This window comes from Lepisma saccharinum, chromosome 2, assembly GCF_977018435.1.
Source record: "Lepisma saccharinum chromosome 2, izLepSacc3.1, whole genome shotgun sequence".
Classification (NCBI taxonomy): Eukaryota; Metazoa; Arthropoda; class Insecta; order Zygentoma; family Lepismatidae; genus Lepisma; species Lepisma saccharinum.
The window spans coordinates 208,845,698-208,865,659 of NC_139230.1; positions in this window are offsets into that span (position 1 = coordinate 208,845,698).

Sequence of the window (19,962 nt, forward strand, 5' to 3'; positions counted from 1 at the left end):
CCACAGAAAGCATTTCTCATCATTATTTTCTATGTTAACCACGGCTCTTTTGTTTTTAATATTGGCAGGTAATAGCAGATATGTAGATCCTTGTAATGGGTTAAATTTAGGAATATTAACATAGAGCTTGTGTGGAGATCCGCATAGGCTCCATCCTGACTCTTTTGCAGCAAATTCAGAATGTTTAATATTCAGCTGCTCTATCAAACTGCTTATTATTTTGTCTAAATTTGCATTTGAATATACAGCTACAGTTTCTGTTATGTGGGGCTGTGTAAATTTTGTGCCTTTTGGTTTCTTATATTGTGTAAACAATTTGAGGGACAGCTTATAAGAGCCATTTTGTGGATTTAGAATTGCCTGCACATTAGGATTTACACTGTTCAAAAAATTCTTAATATCACATTTTTGCTCTGATACAAACCGGTAATCCCTAAGTTGGCCATTAAAACTGCTATGGATGGGTTCATAGAGTGGCTGCTTTGCCGGTCTAGCATTAACAGGTGTTTCAAGCCTCCTTTTCAGACCAGATGTAGATGGTCGTGGGGGCAATGTTGATGACTGTGCAGAACAAGTACCCTTATGTTTATATGTGAAATATTCCATGCTATATTTTCTATGGCATTTAGGGTATATTTTAGTGGGAGTTCTGCATTTGTCTGGATTACAATTCTTTTGGTGCTTAGCCCAATTGGGGCTGGATATATTCTTATTGCATTGATTACAATATTTTTGATTTGGCATTTTTTTGTTTTGGTATTTATATATAATTTCTTGGGCTCAAATCAAAAACTATATACTTAATAAAAAATATCAGTTGGGTTCAGCAGTGTGCTTTGTATACTTAGTGTGTTACTATTTTTGGTTTTGGTATTTATATATATTTTTTTGGGGCTCAAATCAAAACTCTATACTTAATAAACCTATGACAGGTTGTAAAGCTGATAGCCTACATGCACAAAGGTAGAATAAGTATTGATCTACTGAAGCACTGACCTATCACAATTGCATGTCTGCACAGGGATGTCGTGGTGTGCATGGAAAGGCAATGACCTAATACCATGTATTGATCTTGTATAACAAACTGGGACAGATATAAACCCTTTGTTCAATATATTAGAAAATTCTGTATATTAAATCAAACAAACCTATAATTCAATTTATACAAATCTGCTATATTTTTGTGTTTTTTTTAAAAAAATAAGAGGAGTACTGCAACAACACATCTGTACTCCTCAGCCACTCTCACAATACTAACTGATATGTGATGCAAAAGCTCTTGCATCATAATTTGTTGCATAATATTGGGTAATAATTTGTTGCACAACATAATGCAAAAGCTCTTGCATTATAATTTGTTGCATAATTTTGGTAATAATTTGTTGCACAACATGATACAATAGAAATAAACCAGAAGTAGGCAACAAGTGGGCCGGAAGTGGGTAAACCGGAAGTGGACCGGAAGTAAATATGTGTGGGTGTGGGTGGGTGTAGGTGGCTTTTTGGCTTAGTTTTAAGTGTAGCAAAAACAATATCAAGAAGGGCCATATTTTTAACAAGCTTATGGACAACAATCTCACAGATGTAGCTTTTGTAAGTGTAGGTAAATCAATCTGAGGGGGCTCATACTTTCACGGGAAATTCCCGAGGGCATTTTTACAAAAATCTTGGGTTAGACAGAGTACCACACTTGAGCAATAAGCTCATATGCACATCTTGAGCTAGTTTTAAGTGTAGCCAAATCTGCCTGAGGGGGGCTCATAATTACTCGAGTTTGTATTATCACAAATAACACTACTTATTATTATTATTATTATTATTATTATTAAAGTGCAGCTCCATACCTACAAACTCAAACAGAATGGACATTTGCGCTATGAAATGAAATATTTTAGCTTTAGATTCATTGATTGGGTTTCTTTTACTTCACTTTTCTGGTTAATCGTGAAGATGAGGATGAGTGATGATGAAATTGATGAAGGAACACTCACAAAGAACACCCATGCCCAGCCCGGAGTTCGAACTCGGCACCCCTGGCGTTGCAGTGCGCTGTACTAACCACTCCGCCACGGGAGTCGGCGTATTTTAACGCTAGAATTACGGAAGTGGTCAATTAGTTTAGATACGTTTACGTTTTAAGTTATTATATCCTCAAAGAATTAACCGGGTACTTCATCTTTAGAAATTTTCTGAAATGTAGTTCATATGTAGATATAAAACTTAGAAAGTAAGTTAAAGCAATTGGGGAGGGTATTTTCCCTTCTATCTAGAATTTATATGTCCGGTCATCTATGTCAGTCATTATAATTAAAATTTTGAGTCACATTTTCTACATATTGTTCGAAACCCAGTGGAGGCACAAAGTGGTTCATATTTCACTCTGAACTGCAACTCCAGTCCAAAATAACCTCTCTGTGCGTAAGTTGGACTTAAAAACAAACTCAAGCTTGTTAAACTAAAACAACAACCAGCAGAAAAAGTAGCAAATGTCATTTTTCATTCCTTCGTTCAGAAGTTGCTGTGGTCATTGTTGGTGCATCATTCGTTGCAGTAACGGCTTCAGAAAAATAAATGATTAGCCAGGTTGCGAGAATATTTTTTGTATGGTGTTAAGGGTATATATTTAATATATCCTTAAATACCATGTATAAATATTTAATATATCCTTAAATACCACACAAACATGCATATTTTGGGTAAGAGAGCATTTCCTTATCTACTATCGAATTAAAAATTATAGATACTCGAGTTGAGACTGCAATTAAAAATTAACTAGTAGACTTACATAAAAACGAGTTACAACAAAATTTAACTTATTCAATTCTGCGTTAATCTATGCTAACAATTTTTTTTTTCGAGTAGGCCTTATATTTTTTATCGTCGTGAGAGCAAAAAAAAGGGCCGTTTTTATAGTTTTGCAAACGATTGCTCTTTTTGAGATTCTGTAAATAAAAAACGGTTTGTCCGATCGTTGTGAAATTTTAGTGCAGTGGAGGCAGAAAGGTTTTAAAAAATAATATTAATTTTCAAGCTTTCAAAATTTGTTAAAAAACCGTCTTCTTCAATTTTGCGAAACAAACTTTTTCTTAGTATTGGGTAGCCCTATAAAAACAATATTGATCTTGTTTTGAAGCTCATTGCATCTGTAAATCTATAATCATTGTCAATTCACATTGCGGAACCGATTTTACAGATTTTTAATCAGCGGAGTAAAGCTGTACGTGGAACGTCGCAACACGGCACACAGCGATGTCCGTTGAACAGTGAAAACTACCGGCTCGTGCTGCGAGTTGGTGCGTGCGTTGTTGCCACGTTGCCACAGCTTTACTCCGCTGAATAAAAATCTGCGTAAAATCGGTTTCGCAATGTAAATTGACAATGATAATGGATTTTAAAAACAGATGCAAAGAGCTTAAAAACAAGACCAATATTGTATTTATAGGGCTACCCAATACTAAGAAAAAGTTGTTTCGCAAATTTGAAGATAACGGTTTGTTGACAAATTTTGAAAAACTTGAAAATTAAGAATTATGTTTAAAACCTTTCTGCCTCCACAGTACTAAAATTTCACAACGATCGGACAAACCGTTCTTGATTTACAAAATTTAATAAAGATCGATATTTTGCAAAACTAAATGACACCGGCCCTTTTTTTTGTTCTCACGACGATAAAAAGTATAAGGCCCACTCGAAAAAAAAATGGTTATAATTTTTAATCAGATAGTAGCTCTTCATTTCTAGGGGATGAACTAGTCGACTGGAGGTAAACACCCCCTCTGCCCTCTCCCTGATTCCGTCACTGGATGCTGTGTTTGCTACTACACTAATCGGGTTTTTAATGCATAACCCAGCGGATGTGGAGTGACTGCTGTATTTCACAGGAAACGAAAGAAACAGCAATTTTAGTTTTGAAAATTTGCATACAATCGACACACAATTTTCAAATGAATGATTAACAATGTTTCTGGTATGAACAGCATGCCTAAGGCAGCAAACTTGTAACGAGAAAGACGAGTGGTTATTTGTAGTAAACAATTAGTGAATTGCGGCTATGTCTGACTCTCCGAGGTACCAAACCTTTGGTTTCGGCGGGTGGCGATGAAATAAAGGGCGTTGCTACCTACGCGAAAATTGCTTTAATGAAAGATGCAGTTATTTTCTTTCTCGTTTCTCTCCTCACCGAAACCGAAATTACTGGCTCCATTCTGTGCATGTGTAAACAAGCCATTTCCCCTTATTTCCGTGAGCATGAACTTATGACAACTATCAAGTCGCGAAAGAGGAGTTGAGATTCAGTCTCTCCCTCTCTCTTGGCTTGCCGCTTGTAGGCCTCCTTAACGCACCTATAATTAGCAGTTAAAAGATTAGTAATTGCCGAGCTTGTTTATATGAAAGTAAGTGAGCCTGTCTTGATTTTCTGGTGGAAGCTGTTGAGGTTGCATTGGTAATGGACTCTCCAAGTTTTACGAGCGTCATTATGAGCTGAAGGCCTGAAGTAAAATAAGCCAGAAGGCATGTAATATGCTTTGTTTAGTCTACAACTACGTCAGAGAAGCATTTTTAGATGCTCTTTTGCTGGTATTTTCGTGTAAGGGTTGCTTGACACAAAATTACAACGCGGAATTAAGTTTTAAATTGTAATAACGTAACATGAAGTAAATTCACATATTTGGAAGAAGACAGTGAGTCCAGGTAACAATGAATCCAGGACCTTTAGAGCTGAGATTTAGAGTCAAACACTAACGTGCTCTGCCAGCGAGTGGGTCTTTATTGCGTTTTCGTATTCCAGTCCCTTTAGGATGTAAGTGATATGGGTTCCTTGCAAAACTGTAGGTAGGAAAAATTTTCTGGGGGGAGGTTCACTCATAATTGTTCCCATGGGAGTCGCAAGAAATTTGAATAATATTAATAATAACAATAATGATTATTAATTAATTAATTAATTATTAATAATTAAGATTTCATAATAAATAACTAATTGATTTCAAACGTATTATTATTATTATTATTATTATTTTTGCTGTCCTTATATCCTTGAGGAAACTTTTCTACTCTATCCATCAGCACAACTGTTTTTTTTCTTCTTACGTTTCATGCAGTGTGTACTGAAATGCACAACTATTATATTTTGTTATTAAATTTTAACCTCAAGAAAAAGCTTTAAAAGTAAGAGAGAGAGAGAGAGAGAGAGAAATTTTAGTCATAAAGATTGTTTATTGACCATCCACATAAAACTTAATTTTTGGAATTTTGAAAACTGTGTAAACCAGTAATTCTTTGGATTAAATGGTAAAATATAATGTAATGTAACCTCAATTTTTCGATCTAATGCTGTTTTTCTTTGGTCATTGTGTTCGAATACTAACTAACTGGACTTTATTTGCGTTATTAACAATAAAACTAACAAACGTTCTGATTGATTGATTTAGTTTATTTTACTTCGCGTTTTGTGCCTCTTGGCTAATTTGCGAAGATGGGGATGAGTGATGAAATGATGAAATTGATGAATGGACATTCACAAACAACCAAGCCCGAGCGGGATTCGAACCCGGGACCCTTGGCGTAGCAGCGCGATGTGCTAACCACTCTTTTTTTTCTTTAATTAAAGGAAAGCCCCTAAGCGGAAGCTTCCCCCATCAAACTTCATTCACTCATTTCATTTCACTCAATTCTATTTCAGGACTTTTCAGGACAGACAATCACAAACATCCACGTCCGAGCCGGGAATCGAACCCGGGACCTCTGGCATTGCAGCGCACTGTGCTAACAACTCCGCCACGGAGGCCGACAACCACTCGGGCACAGGGTCCGACGCACAAACGTTCTGCTATTTTGTAACTTGCAATAAACGATGTAAATTCGGGGGGGGGGGGGTTCTATAGACCAGTTCGATCACATTTCAGTCGCTCATATTGTCCGTATATTTACCAAACAGCATTATATACAACCACTATGCACTATACAAGTATGTGCTTTATAGGACCACATACAGGATAAATGTATGTACTACATCGACCGCTGGGTGGAGGGGTAGTGAATGTAATGTCTATGTGCCTAATGCCTAATGCCTAATGGATATCCTAGGTTTGAACTCTTATAAAGGGGAATTTAAACCCTTATCGAACAGGGAATTTAAAAGTTAGAATGGAAATGTTGGGACAATCACAAGGGAATTTTCAGTCTGATCCAGGAACAGCAGTGGAAAGAGGACAGCAGAAGTGAAAATGAAGGGGTCGCTGGTGGGCTGCGATTCTGAGAATTAAACCAGTTTCGCTCAAATTTCAAAATTCAAAATGTTTGAAAATTCTAGCTCGATCATTTCAGAATTGTCTCCTCTGTTGTATTTTTGTGAAACGGCGAATATTGTATTTGAAAATGTGTTACAAATTTTAGTTTCTGAACTCCCATTAATCCAACATGCCAGAGGTTTCTGGGGGGGCGGGGGTGAACCCTAGCCCCCTCTAAATACGGCCATGAGTCCTGATATCGTGCAAATCTTACGTCTGCTGTCTTATTCTAAGTATGCTTGCCAATCTTCCCGGAATGGCCGTGGGTCTCCCGGAATCGAACTCACTCTTCCGGTCTCCCGGACGAACTTTTTTATCTCCCAAAATGACGAGATTTTGTATTATATATATATATTTTTAATCCATTTAATTTTTATATGCATTTGCCAAGTGAAGACATTTGTTATTGCAAACCAAACAATTAAACTTCTCAATATTATTTTGAAGACTCCTCAAAAATGAATCACTGTTTAAGTAATTAAGTGGGAAGAGGGAAAAATAGAAAGTTAAAGGTACGTTTTCGCCCGATGCAGGAAGAAATATGTAGAGAAAAATAAGATAAAGAAAGAGAGAGAAAAAGATAGATACAGAAACAGAGAGAGAAATATCGAGAAAGAAAGAAAGAAAGAAGCGATAGAGTAAAAAGAAAGAGTGAGTGGTGGTAGAGAGAGAAAGAAAGAAGAAGATAAGAAACTGAGGAAGTCCATGAAACAGAAAAGAGACATAGAGAAAGAGAGGAAAAGCCGAGAAAGAAAGAGAGAGATAGTAAACCACACTAGAATGAAAGAAAATGATAAAAGAAAGAATGGGATAGAGAAATGGAGGAAGAGCTGTAGAGAACGAAAACGAAGGGATTGTTGCGTCAAAGTCTTATTTATTTCCCTTCACCCAATTTTGCTTCATTATATTTTAGATTTAATTCGTACTATGGCATTAAGTGTTTTTCTGTGTTCTTGTTGTCATGACTAGTACGGAGTCCAGTTCATAGGGATTCTATGACTTGAGAGCCTCTGTGAAAACTTAAATTTTGAGGCTAGTCTTCACGATTATTTTAATTTAAAGTGTTGTTTGAAGGATGCAAAGAAAACTCCCGGAATTTTATTATTTAAAGTTGCCAAGCCTAATTCTAAGTGTAAATACCTTTTATCCGAGAGGTCATTGATTGCATTCTCAACGGTTTATCAGGTAACTGGTCCCATTATTAACAATGCTAATTGCATCCAAACACTACTACACGCCATCAGGTCTGGGTTTATGCATGTGGAAGCCTTGGACTACCAACATCGTGAGGGCCACCCTATATGCAATTTTAAATATATATTTTAGGCCAATTATGTCAGATGGTTAGTAGATTTTTATATTTTACTACATTGCAAATTTCTCATTATTTCTATTTTGTGGGCCTTTCAAAGCAATTTCCTTCACAGTGCAGATACACCCTTTGCAGATAGAGAGCCAGGGTTGTAACCACCAAGCCCCCTTAAATCTGGGCCTGCCACCACCTCATTGCTCCCATATACTAACAATCTCCACTGATATACTGATGATATACCTGGTCAACAAGTATACTTGCTGGCCAATCACGATGTCCATCTTGCTCAGACCAAGTGGTACACTCAAACTTTTTCCATTGCTTCACTTCATCCGAACAGGAATGTACTGTAAACATGTATATTTATAAATACCACCTTGATCATATTATTAAATGTAGTCAATATGTAAATTCTGTAAACGCCCTAGCTTGAAATGCTAAATTAATAATAGTTATGAAAGTTTTTGAGTGAAGATTCAATCGATGACTAATTCTCTAAAAAAAAAAAATGTAACTGTTGTTCAATAATCGCAATTTTCACTCAAGTCAATGATGGATTTGTTGTTTTAAATCCACATTATGCACAGATATGCTAATCGGGACTGGGTCTTATGACCACTTGCTATTAGGTGCAAGTCGTCCTTAACCTAAAAGATTTTTCAATTACTTTTCCTCTTTCAGGATCGATGTTAGTGCTTTCATTCTTGATTTAAAATCCTATAAATGAAAATTCCGTAATCATAAAAGTACTTTTCTTTTTTGAAAGAAAGAGTAACTCCATATTCTCTAAATCTCCCCAAAACTTCACCTAAGTCTTTTAAATGTTCTTCCTTACTTTTGGAAACTACCACCAGGTCGTCAGCAAACCAGTCTACACTCTCGCCACGAAAATTGTGAAACATACAATACATCATGCGGGCTAGTCTAGCCGTACAAAAATGGATCCCAAATGATACTCTATTAATGCAATATTGCTATTTATTTGTCACAAAAGCAGTAACTAACTTACTTTCTTCAGTTAATTTAAGATGATAAGATGATGAAACAATGGTTTTTAGAAAATATTTTTTTCTCTACTTAAGTATTAAAGAGTTTCTTGCATCAAGGGACACAGCTGACCTATCTTATTGTTTACTTGTGTGTAGTCTATGATCAGACTTTCTGACTAATCTCTGTTTTTCGGGTGAGGTCCAGGGACTATTACATTCCTTAATAATTCCTTGCCCTAGCACATCTTGAACTATTTTATCAAAATTTTGTTGGTTTTCTCTTACCATTGGATACGGGGAACGTCTCACAGGCACCTTAATTCAGAGGCGTGCGCAGACCCTGTGATTAAGGGGACAAAAACCTTGATGAACGTTCAGTCGGAAAAATAACCTCATTTCATCTCACTGTTTTAGTTTTATTGTATTGTATTGTATTGTATTGTATTATTGTATTGATACATATCCAGGGTGTCTCAAAAGTAATAGCGCAAACTGACACAGGTGAAAGTACACCAAAATAGGAGCAAAAAGTCTCAGTAAATATGGGTCTGCAAATGAGCTGTTTTCGATATGAAAATTAAAAATACTATCGCGTGTGAACCCCGCTTCGTCTGTAAATAAAATGTTACTTGCAAAACGAGGGTTGAGTACAACCTGTTGTTGCATCCACTGACAAAACGTCACTCTAAGAACACAATCCATATCACTGAGGCACTGAACTCGTTGGAGGTGGTAAGGGTAGAGTGAATTGTGATGTAAAATTCTCCATACACTACTGCGGCTTACTGGCACTTGTGCGGCAATTCTCCTCGTCGAGGTTCCTGGAGAGTGTTCTACTGCTTCCAACACCATGTCATCAACTAAAGGCGTAATATGTGCAGGTCTACATGTTCTTTGAGGCGCTGATGTATCCTAGTAAATGTGCGACTCTCGGGGTGCCTTCGAGCAGGGTATTTTTCTTGGTACAAGCGTGCAGTCTCCCGTGCATTGCCGTTAGCCAAACCATACACAAAATCAAAATGCATATCCGCATACTCTTCGTTGCTGTAAGGTTCCATTTTCACTACGCAGTCCAACACAACTGACGTGACTCCCACAGTGCGATTAGACTGTGTACTGATTGTATCCATACAACGTCACCTCTCGGAAATGTTCTGTTTGATTGCAACGCCACCTCTCGGAAATATTCTGTTTGATTGCAACGCCACCTCTCGGAAATGTTCTGTTTTGTAAACAAAGAGCAAACCTCGGACCGCGCAAGGAGTAAAGCACTCGGTGTTTACAAAATGCAATCAATGACGGCTTCTAACCACACATTCGCACACATCATTAGCATTTTACCAACTAGGACGACACTTGTAATCACACATTCGCGATTATCTCGAAAACGGCTTGTTTACAGACCCATGTTTATTGAGACTTTTTTGCTTCTACTATCGTGTACTTTCACCTATGTCAGTTTGCGCTATTGCTTATGATACACCCTGTACATGTATGTATGTGTATGTGTGTGCGTGAGAGAGAGAGAGAGAGAGCGAAGTGGGATAGTTCAAGTAGGGGAAACTGGCCTAAAATGACAAACTTTTTGCAGAACGCCCTTAAAAAGAGGACAAGACTACAGGTTAGAAAGCTGATTTTATTGTAACCCATTCTTACATTCTTTAGCTACAATATGAAAATAATTAGAATGATGTATGCTCAAAGAACAACTAGTAATAATAGTTTGAAGTACAAGATGCAATTTTTCAAGTACTGAAATAGTACGCCTAAAATGACATAGTAAGTGATGGTAAAATGACATACTGTGTAATTTTGATTGAATTGTTGTTTTAAGTCCACTTTATTCACAGAAAGGCTAATCGGGACTGGACCTACAGTTAAAGTGGGATCCGAACCACTATGTGCCTCCACCGGGTATCGAACCCGGGACCCCTTGATTTCAAGGCGACGACGCTAGTATAAGATAAATGTTTCTTCATTTTCTTTATTAGGGTAAAATGACATACTATAATTTAAGACTGATCTGTAATGTGTCGTTTTACCCGACAACATGAAAAAAACTTTATGAAGTGATTTCTCAGACGCCAATAGAACATTCCACGCGACAGTACATTATCATTTAAGCCATTGAACACTATGCACAGAAATTCCTATTGTTAATCTGATAGTGTACAGTTTAAGATGTGCAAATACATTTGCAGTTAGTACTTGCAAAATCACTTGCCAACAACAGCACATTCGTTGTACACATTAGCCATTTTACAGGTTCCAATCTTTTTACATTGTGCATCGGAAGGAATGGATTGCCTTCTCCTGTAAACCTCCACATCCGAGAAACACGCACTATGTCATTTTACCTGAGTATGTCATTCTAGGCCAGTTTCCCCTACATAGGAAATAATCCACCCCCTTCTCCCTAGTTGCTTTGAACTTTCATCGGCTTGAAAATACTTCATTTTCTTCAAGAGTATACTATCGTTTAATAAGGGCGATAAGATTCCTCTACACTAAATTTCTTGGTGAAATAATATTGGGGCATGGACACCTGGAAGTGGGGCAAGCATGGCCACACCTCCCCTTTAGAAAATGAATGTCAACCTAAAAGTATGTATTTCACACGTATAATTTTATTTCAGTCAGTAAAGCGATAATTTCAAATTCAAGTGGTGTTTCTTCAGGGGGCACGTTCACCCGATAGAAAAAATACCTTACTTGCCCCTCCGTGTAAAAAATCTGCGGACGCCCATGATTAGGGAAGCAATTGCCCCCCCCCCCCCTTTACGAACGTCTATGGGTTAATTGAATATTTAAAGGCAGTAAATTCACCTACTCTATTGGTAAAAGCCCGACCCTGTGGCCGAGTGGTTAGCACATCGCGCTGCGACGCCAAGGGTCCCGGGTTCGAATCCCGGTCGGGCTTGGTTGTTTGTGAATGTCCATTCATTAATTTCATAATTTCATCACTCATCCCCATCTTCGCAAATTAGCCAAGAGGCACAAAACGCGAAGTAAAATAAACTAAATCAAATCAAATCTATTGGTAAAAATATCACTGTAAGAGTTAATCAACTCACCAAGTTTCCTTTACACTCGCTGTGATCATCGGAACAAACATTCCTCTTCTCTGAGCGGACTCCCTCGTTGAGCGAGCAGGCTTGTTGATAACAGCTGTTGGCCTTGAACTCCTACCTTCTCTTGCTGCCTCCGTGTGTCATCTTCCAAGGTAGCGATAAGCAACTGCTCCTGGTCTCGAGTGCAGAAACCTGAATCTTGAACTTCCACAGGCATTACGAGGAAGAGCAACACTTTCCTGAAATACTCAGCGAGCATTAAGTAAAGCTCTCGCCACGAAAACAGTCCAGTCAAGGTTACGCCACCCACCTACAGCGTTGCCAATAAGCAACAATTTCAACCGAAATCAACCGCATGCGTACTACAACGCTCGATGTGTCGACTGAGCAGGTTAGGAGTAGTGTGGGAACCCTGGAGAGCCAGGGGTGTGGAGGAGGCAAACCTCCGACCTTGACTGGACTGTTTTCGTGGGGAGAGCTTTCTTTATAGTGTTGGGCGATAAATCGTTCAGACGATATATCGCGATATTGAAAAAATATCGTCCAGGTCATATCAACTAGACGATATATCGTCACTATATTTTGGCGATATATATCGTGTCGGCGATATATCGTCACGATATTTAGCGATATATATCGTGTTGGCGAAATATCGTCACGATATTTTAGCGATATATATCGTGGATACGATATATCGCCGTTATCACGATACGGAAAAAATATCGTAATTAATAAATAACTGTCCCTCTACAAGGAAAAAAAGCATGATTAAAGAATTATTATGTTTTTGTGAGTTTTAGCAAATGATAAAATATGTTTGTGACACTCGTGCAAGAATTGAATATTATTTTTTATTAATGATGGTAATTTTGGTAATTATTATAATTAATAAATAACTGCACGTATGTAACTAACAACGGAAGTAGTGAATCAATAACAAAAGGGCTTCTTGAATTTTAGTGATAAATAAAAGTGTTGGCCTGTGAGGCCCCCTCTCAGGCAAGTAAGTTTCTCGTACGTCAAAGGTAAGCTAGGGGGGATAAAATTGTTATTTTTCATAAAGTCAATGGCGATCAAAAAATTCATCTGAAGCTCAGACGTAACGTACGCCTGAATTTCCCACTTCAAATATCCAACTGAAAGATTCAGGGACACCTTTCGGTGCACTCTAGGTTCTATTTTAGTTCCTGAATTAACTGTCAAATTACAGGGAATCTTCTTTACAGGCATAGGCTGGACCCTGTGGCCGAGTGGTTAGTACATCGCGCTGCGATGCCAAGGGTCCCGGGTTCGAATATCGCTCGGGCTTGGTTGTTTGTGAATGTTCATTCATCAATTTCATCATTTCATCACTCATCCCCATCTTCGCAAATTAGCCAAGAGACACAAAACGCGAAGTAAAATAAACTAAATCAATCAATCAATCTTTATAGGCATAAATTTACGAATTTCACTGAGAGGGTTTTCACTCGCGAAACTGTTAGAACTGGCCGTATCTAGACAAGCTTTTGTAGAAGAGAATGTAGGTTTATTTCAGTATGGGCCTTTGCGGCTGTACACACATTTCCATACATCAATGAAGATTTTTCTCACCCTTCTTCTTCTTCCCCCCCATAACCCCTCTCTTTATGCCCTCACATGTTCAACTTTACCTTTCATACTAATTGCGGGTTCTTCTCTCACTGCAATCTATCAACCTGATTTTCTCTCTCATAATTTTACACTTATAGCACTAGTTATAATATTGTTAAAAATAAGCTTTCTGCACATCGCTCTCAGGCACTTTCACTCCCGTCCCTCATCTTATTCGTTCTCTCTATCCAGACGTAATGTAGGAAGGTTCCCAGGTCCCTTATTTGAGTTTCGCCCCTTCAAGCCATTTCCCTTCCCCTAATGGCCCTCATTAGCCCCTCCATTTTTGGTTCGTTCATATCCCTTATGTATTTCCGTCTAGCCTCTGCTGTTTCTTTGCACTGGAGGAGAATGTGGAATTTCGTCTGGTCTTCCCCACACATTGGACATTCTGCACTCCCGTCCTCTCTCACGCGCTCGAATTGTGCCCACCCCACTAGCCTGAACCATGCCAAACCTGTCCTTTCACTCGCTCCACACACGTCTACGTATTTTCGTCTTCCCCATTGCCTATCCCCATCCACGATTTGTGCCGTAATTAAAGATACTTTCCCCGCACATTCTGCCAAGACGTTTTGTTTGCTGATGTCCTCCAATCTGTCCCATATGATCCCCATTTCCTGCCTGCCCGCCCTCCCCTCGACTCCTTCTTCCCAAATCCACCCCAGCCCTATGGCGTACAGTTCCTTCTTTATCATTGTTACCCAGTGGCGTTCCTTTAGGTCAATGTTCTGCGCTTGTATTGCGAGTTTTTTTAGATTTCCCGTCTTGCCCAATATTTGAAACCTCTCATTTTTGCATCTACTTCCTCCCTATACTTTCCCATTTCGCTAAGAACTCCGCACGTGGCCGTACCCCTTCCTACCCCCAGAACTTGTTTTAGAAAGTTTGCTTGTAGGCAGTTTACCATTTCTGTTGCCCCCCAGACCCACAGTTCGACACCATAGAATAATATGGCCTTGACTGTAGCTTCGTATACTCCCTCGAGTGTTCTGGTTGGTATATTAGGAACTTTGTACTTTAATTTTTTAGTTTACCCAGCGCGTACATAGCTTTTGCTTTGCTTCTTTGTGCCTGTCTTGTCCACTTACACGACATTGTCATGACCATTCCGAAGTAATCGTACTATTTTACCCTCTCTAGTTGTGTCCCCCCATATTCCCATTGCTCGTCCCTACCGAATACGTACCAAAAGCTTTTGTAGCCACACGGGGTGCAGTTACGAAAACAGCTACAGGTTTATTTACAGTTCATCCAACATTTGCCAGACACGTTTTGCGTTCACCGTGAAATCGGTTTCTCTGTACATACTTGCTCATAGAAAAATTACTATTTCTAGGCACATTACTAATTTCCACATTTTTTTTCTAGTCATTTCAGCAGTCTTATAAAAGTCCAGAGCTACCATGGAATGTCTTTCTACTTCTAATAGTACGGATTCCAATCCTGCGACACTGTTAGGCGTTACTATAAACATAAGTTTCTCAGAAATATTTGGTTGCAAACGTTCCATTAACATACTCACTAATTCTTCATCCGACCACACAATTCTCAACATTTTGGCACTCCTCGCTCTATTCTTAAACTTCAGTGGTGATTTATTTTCTTGCTGGGTTAACAAAACGAACTTCTGCAAAATGCCGTTCCTCCTCATGGAAGTGATATGTCTAATAAAAACACGCGAAATATATTCTGTCCAATTTTGCATTTCAACCATTTCAATCCAAGAATTTTTCAAATTCTCATGCACCTTATGCATCAAAGCTACATATATTTCATGACCAGGAAGGAGTTTCAGATCTAAAATTTTCTGTACATCATAGAGAAAGGGAAAAAGCACAATGAGAGCCATATCTCTCATTGTAGGAACTTTCTCAACCATTTTCGTAAGAGTTTCCCCCGGTATATGTGAAGATACACGATTTAGCACATTCCCACTAAAGATACAATTTGCATCAATTATAACATTCGGTGAAGGGTTATCTTGAAGATCAATTAAGTCATTACATGAGGTTTCAGGCTGATTAATTCGGTACCCTTGACCGTCTCCTTTGAGAAAGTGAAATATTTGCATGGTTTTTGAAGATTTTGTTGTTTATGAACGTTTAAAGTTATTTTTAGCTCGCGGAAATGTATTTGAAGTAAATATAAGTACGCCTGTTACCTTAGCGTGTTAATTTACCGTGAAGCAGAACAGTCCGAAAGCTTCACGCAAGTGAATATAGCACCGAAAACCACATTCCACAACAACAGCTATAATGTTACGTAGTTAGGTTAGGCTTGCTAGGTTTGGTACTGATAGTTCTTTTCGACGTGTTCTTTCACTATTTTAGTGTGCATACAAACAGTTTTTACTAACAAAAATCTGCAAAAGTATTCCGAAATTGTAGGTTTTTACTTACGTGGGCCATACATTGGGATCAAATATCTCTGTTATTTGTGCTTTCCTAACGCTGGAATCACTTTCATATTACGTACAACATTGAAATCTGTCGATTAAAAAAAACGACGTAATTCTCGAGGGGGTACAGTGGGTCAACGGCCCCGAGGGCGAATTGTCGAAATGTCTATGAGCCGAGTTCGATCAACTGTTACAAATGGATTACTTGTATGGCGTGCCATTTTACCTCCCTGTGACCTTCAAGAAACTATGCTCTGGTGTATGACAACTTGCTGTTACGTGCAAGCCGTCGAATGAATGCATCAGGCCAGTAGCTAGAATTGATCTCCAGTGGGGGCTCGCGGGCTATCAGGGAGGGCTTTGTAGACCAAGTCCATTTTCGAAAGTTTAACAGTATTTAATGAAGTTAAATTACGTGTGTGGGGGGGATGATCATCAAGTTAATGTAAAACATAAAATTTATAAATACCATTCAAATACTTCAGTTCTTTCTATATCTTCTAAAACATCTCTTGAAGTGATAATTGATTTCTACTGACATCATCCCTTACTACACTCCACACTACTTTTGATGATACAGATATTTATATCATACAAGGAAAAATACACAATATTCAATCATAGTGCCTACAGTACATTCCACCCCTGCCCGAAGCAATAAAACTCCCCTTCGTTCCGAAAAATTGGGAGCTGTTGACCTTTGACGCAGATGTGGAAGGGGCAGCGAAGGTACAGATAAACAAGTTCCCTTAAAAAATAACTTTCTAAAGTCTAGAGAGAATCTTTCACCTAGACTTCGGCTCATAAACGAGATGAATGAATGTAATAGCTGCTGTCTGCATTTTCACTTTTCACTGCAAAGAAATTATACAAAAAATAGTTTTACCTAATGACCTAATATCAAAGGGGCTGACGGCAGTGCCAGGAGGGCTGAGCCCCCCTGGCTCCTGCCTGGCTACGGGCCTGGAATGCATGAATTTTACTAATGGTTACCGTAGAGGTCTCAGATAAATAACTTAAGCAACAATTTTCAAACACTTGAAGGTTTATTGTAACAACCATCCATAAGGGCTTTAAGCAACTCAAAAATATTCCAAACCAAATCCAGAACAATAAGTACATTAACTTCAGAGAAACCATAACCAAGCAAGCAATACCGGCTCCGTGTTCAGAACCACCTAAAGGACCAAGAACATATTTTGACTACCAACAATTAAACCCAGTAACTTAGTGCTACCCACTTTACTCCCCTGTTCAGCCTCCAACAGTCAGCTATGAAGCCACCACGCCAGAGAAACCACACACTCCTCTGTTCTCACGCAAGTCACATGACTACTACACTGTTAAATTCCATATATTAGCATATGTTTATAACTAGAGACCGGATTTTAAAGGGAAAAATTTTACTCTAAAATGAAAAACAAATGGAAAATTATTTCCAAAAAAGGAAATTATATTTAGTTCTTTTTGCACTCCACTAAAAATATTATTTTAAATGAAAGCACAATATATACCATGCATATACAAAAAAGGGGTACATTAAATTTCATATGAAGCAAAGTAAAAAATGCAAGAAATTTAATGTGTCCAATGTATACCATAGCCTATATATGAATCATATATATTGTGCTTTCATTTAAGATAATGTTTTTAGTGGAGTGCAAAAATAAACTATATTTTCATTTTTTTTATTTCCTTTTCTTGAAGGTAAAGTACAGCGAATTATCTTACCATCCGTTTCGATGAAATGTTCCTTGCAACAGCTTACCGCATTCCTTGTACGTACCTGGCTTCGCCATTTCACTGACACTCACCGTCACACAGTAAAGTTAAAACTATTCTAAAAATACTTCACAATTAAAGTCTAAATCTAGCAGATTAAGTACACTTTGAACTCAACATGCGTCTCGCTTACAATGCGTTTGTTACTGCGTAACCCCAGATCCCAATATTGCAAAAATCGCTGCAAAGTGCTCCCAACACTCATGGAGGAAAGGTAAGGTAGAAGACGCTTGTTCTTCTTTCATCTAAGCTGCACCAAATAAGACAATTGTTGAATGTTTTGTTTAGGGAGAATACAGTCGTACAAAATATTTGATTTCTTGTGAATAAAGGGACCAAGCATGGATGTATTTAAAGGGGAGTTCAACGGGTCCAACCCCCCCCCCCCTTTAGGTTCAGTAAAATTACCAGATTACCTGTTCTATCCGCTATGCTTGTTCGTAAAAAAATTGTCAGACTTATTTTGTTCTACAAGTGTATAACGATATACGGAAGGGAAAGAAATTAATTCCACACCCCAGATGGGACTGCAAAGCAAATGTCTGCAATTTCCTGAAAGTTTCGGAATTTCTCTGGAAAATACTCAGAAAGCTCCTGACATTTCACAAATTCTATAATGCCACATGTAATTTCTGCCCGAAGCAGCTGCTTGTGAACTTATAGGACGAACATTATAATTTCACTAGAAGTTCCCGATATGGTTTGTTACCATTCAAGATTTAATTATTCCTCAGGTTCTAATTTTCTTATAATTTGAAATTTCCCAACTGTTTGATAATCCCGAAAGTCGATAAACCATTTTCGAAACTGTAGATGGGAATGGGAAACTTGTCCCTATTGGAGATTGTAACTGCATCTGTGTTAGCTTCAGCTATTAGTACTTCTACTCTCTCTGGGTTGAGTGGGTGTGGATTTAGAAAACAAAATAGTTGGTGAAGAATATAATATGATTGTGCTGATGTAATGGGTGATAGAATTAGGGGGGGTGAGATAGATAGATAATTTCGGAGAAGTGTCCAAAAGCAATTTTTAGCACATATTTAAACCCTGGCTATTGCCCATTTCTATGGATTTTCTGCGATATTGAGATTGTCAAATCAGTTATTTTTCCCCCTCGAGTCTTCTTAAAGGAACAGCCACCCGTGGTTAGCACATCGTGGGTCCCGGGTTCGAAACCCGGAATGGGCATGGGCGTTTGTGGGTGTCCATTCATCAATTTCATCATGTCAACACTCATCCCGATCTTCGGAAATTAGCCAAAAGTGGCACAAAAGGCGAAGTAAAATAATGCAAATAAATTTCTCAAAGTAATTTGGTTGTAAAAAATGCAGTGCAAGATAGCTAGGGAAGTACTGTAACGTTCTCGGGTTGTTCGACACAAGATGGACAGAAAAGTATCAATAGAGTTGACCGTGGCAAAAGCCCACCCCTAACGGATTTTGAATTTTTGACAAAATGTGTGAGACCTTTCTAATCAAACTTTTATTGACTGAGATAAACTGGAGGTAGTAGAATACAGTGGAATGTTAGTTATACACAAAGAAAAATGTATATGTAATACAAGCAAAAACACATAGTACTGCATTTTGGGATCTTTGCCCCAGGCCTAGGGCAAAAGTTCCCAACACACTGAGATAAATGTCCCCACGTCTAAACAGACATACAAGTCTTCAATTAGGCTAACAATGGTCACATGTGAATTCACCAATACCTTAATATGCTGAGCAGCCCTATGCCACCAATTCCTACAGCGATGACACTGGATCCATTCTTCAACAGGGGGATCTGAAAATGCTTCACCACAACCAGGACATGTATTCGATTCATCTGATGGGACCTTTTTGAATACCTTTATTGTGTTCGTTTTGCGAAGTAGTTTTTCACCGGACTTGGCTTTTGCATGCTTACCTTTTCGTTTTTTTGTTTATAAGAGTAGATTTATTCGGTGATCCGGAGATAATTTCAGATTTTTTACCTACACATCTTCGTTTCATTTTTTCTGTAGCTCGTGGAAGCGGTCGTATTTCCCTTGGTGAAACATGGTGTGACGATTGTGATGTTGGAGACTTTTCGTCTTCGTCGTTCGATTGTGTGTCGGACATTAAGTGAATGGGGAATCTTACCCCTGAGTGTCTGACTCGTACAATCTGTTTGGTGGTGTCATCTATTGATGCCGTTGGGAAGTATGTTGCACACATTGAAAACATTTAATGGTCTTTTATATGTCACAGTCAGGAGTAGTTGTTTTTATTAAGTTAAATAATGTTTCTACATGTTCACATTCTTATGTAATATTACATCAAACAAGGAAAAAACGTATCTTACCTCATAGTTGAGTTGATTTTATTTGCTTCTGTTCCAAACTGCGTCAATACAAGGCGGCCATGACGCTGTCCTCTGGTCGGTTGCAGTGAACCCAAGTTTCTCTGAACACAGTCAAACATGAAAAAATTGCAACCACTTATTCCAATATGAAATGCCTATTCCT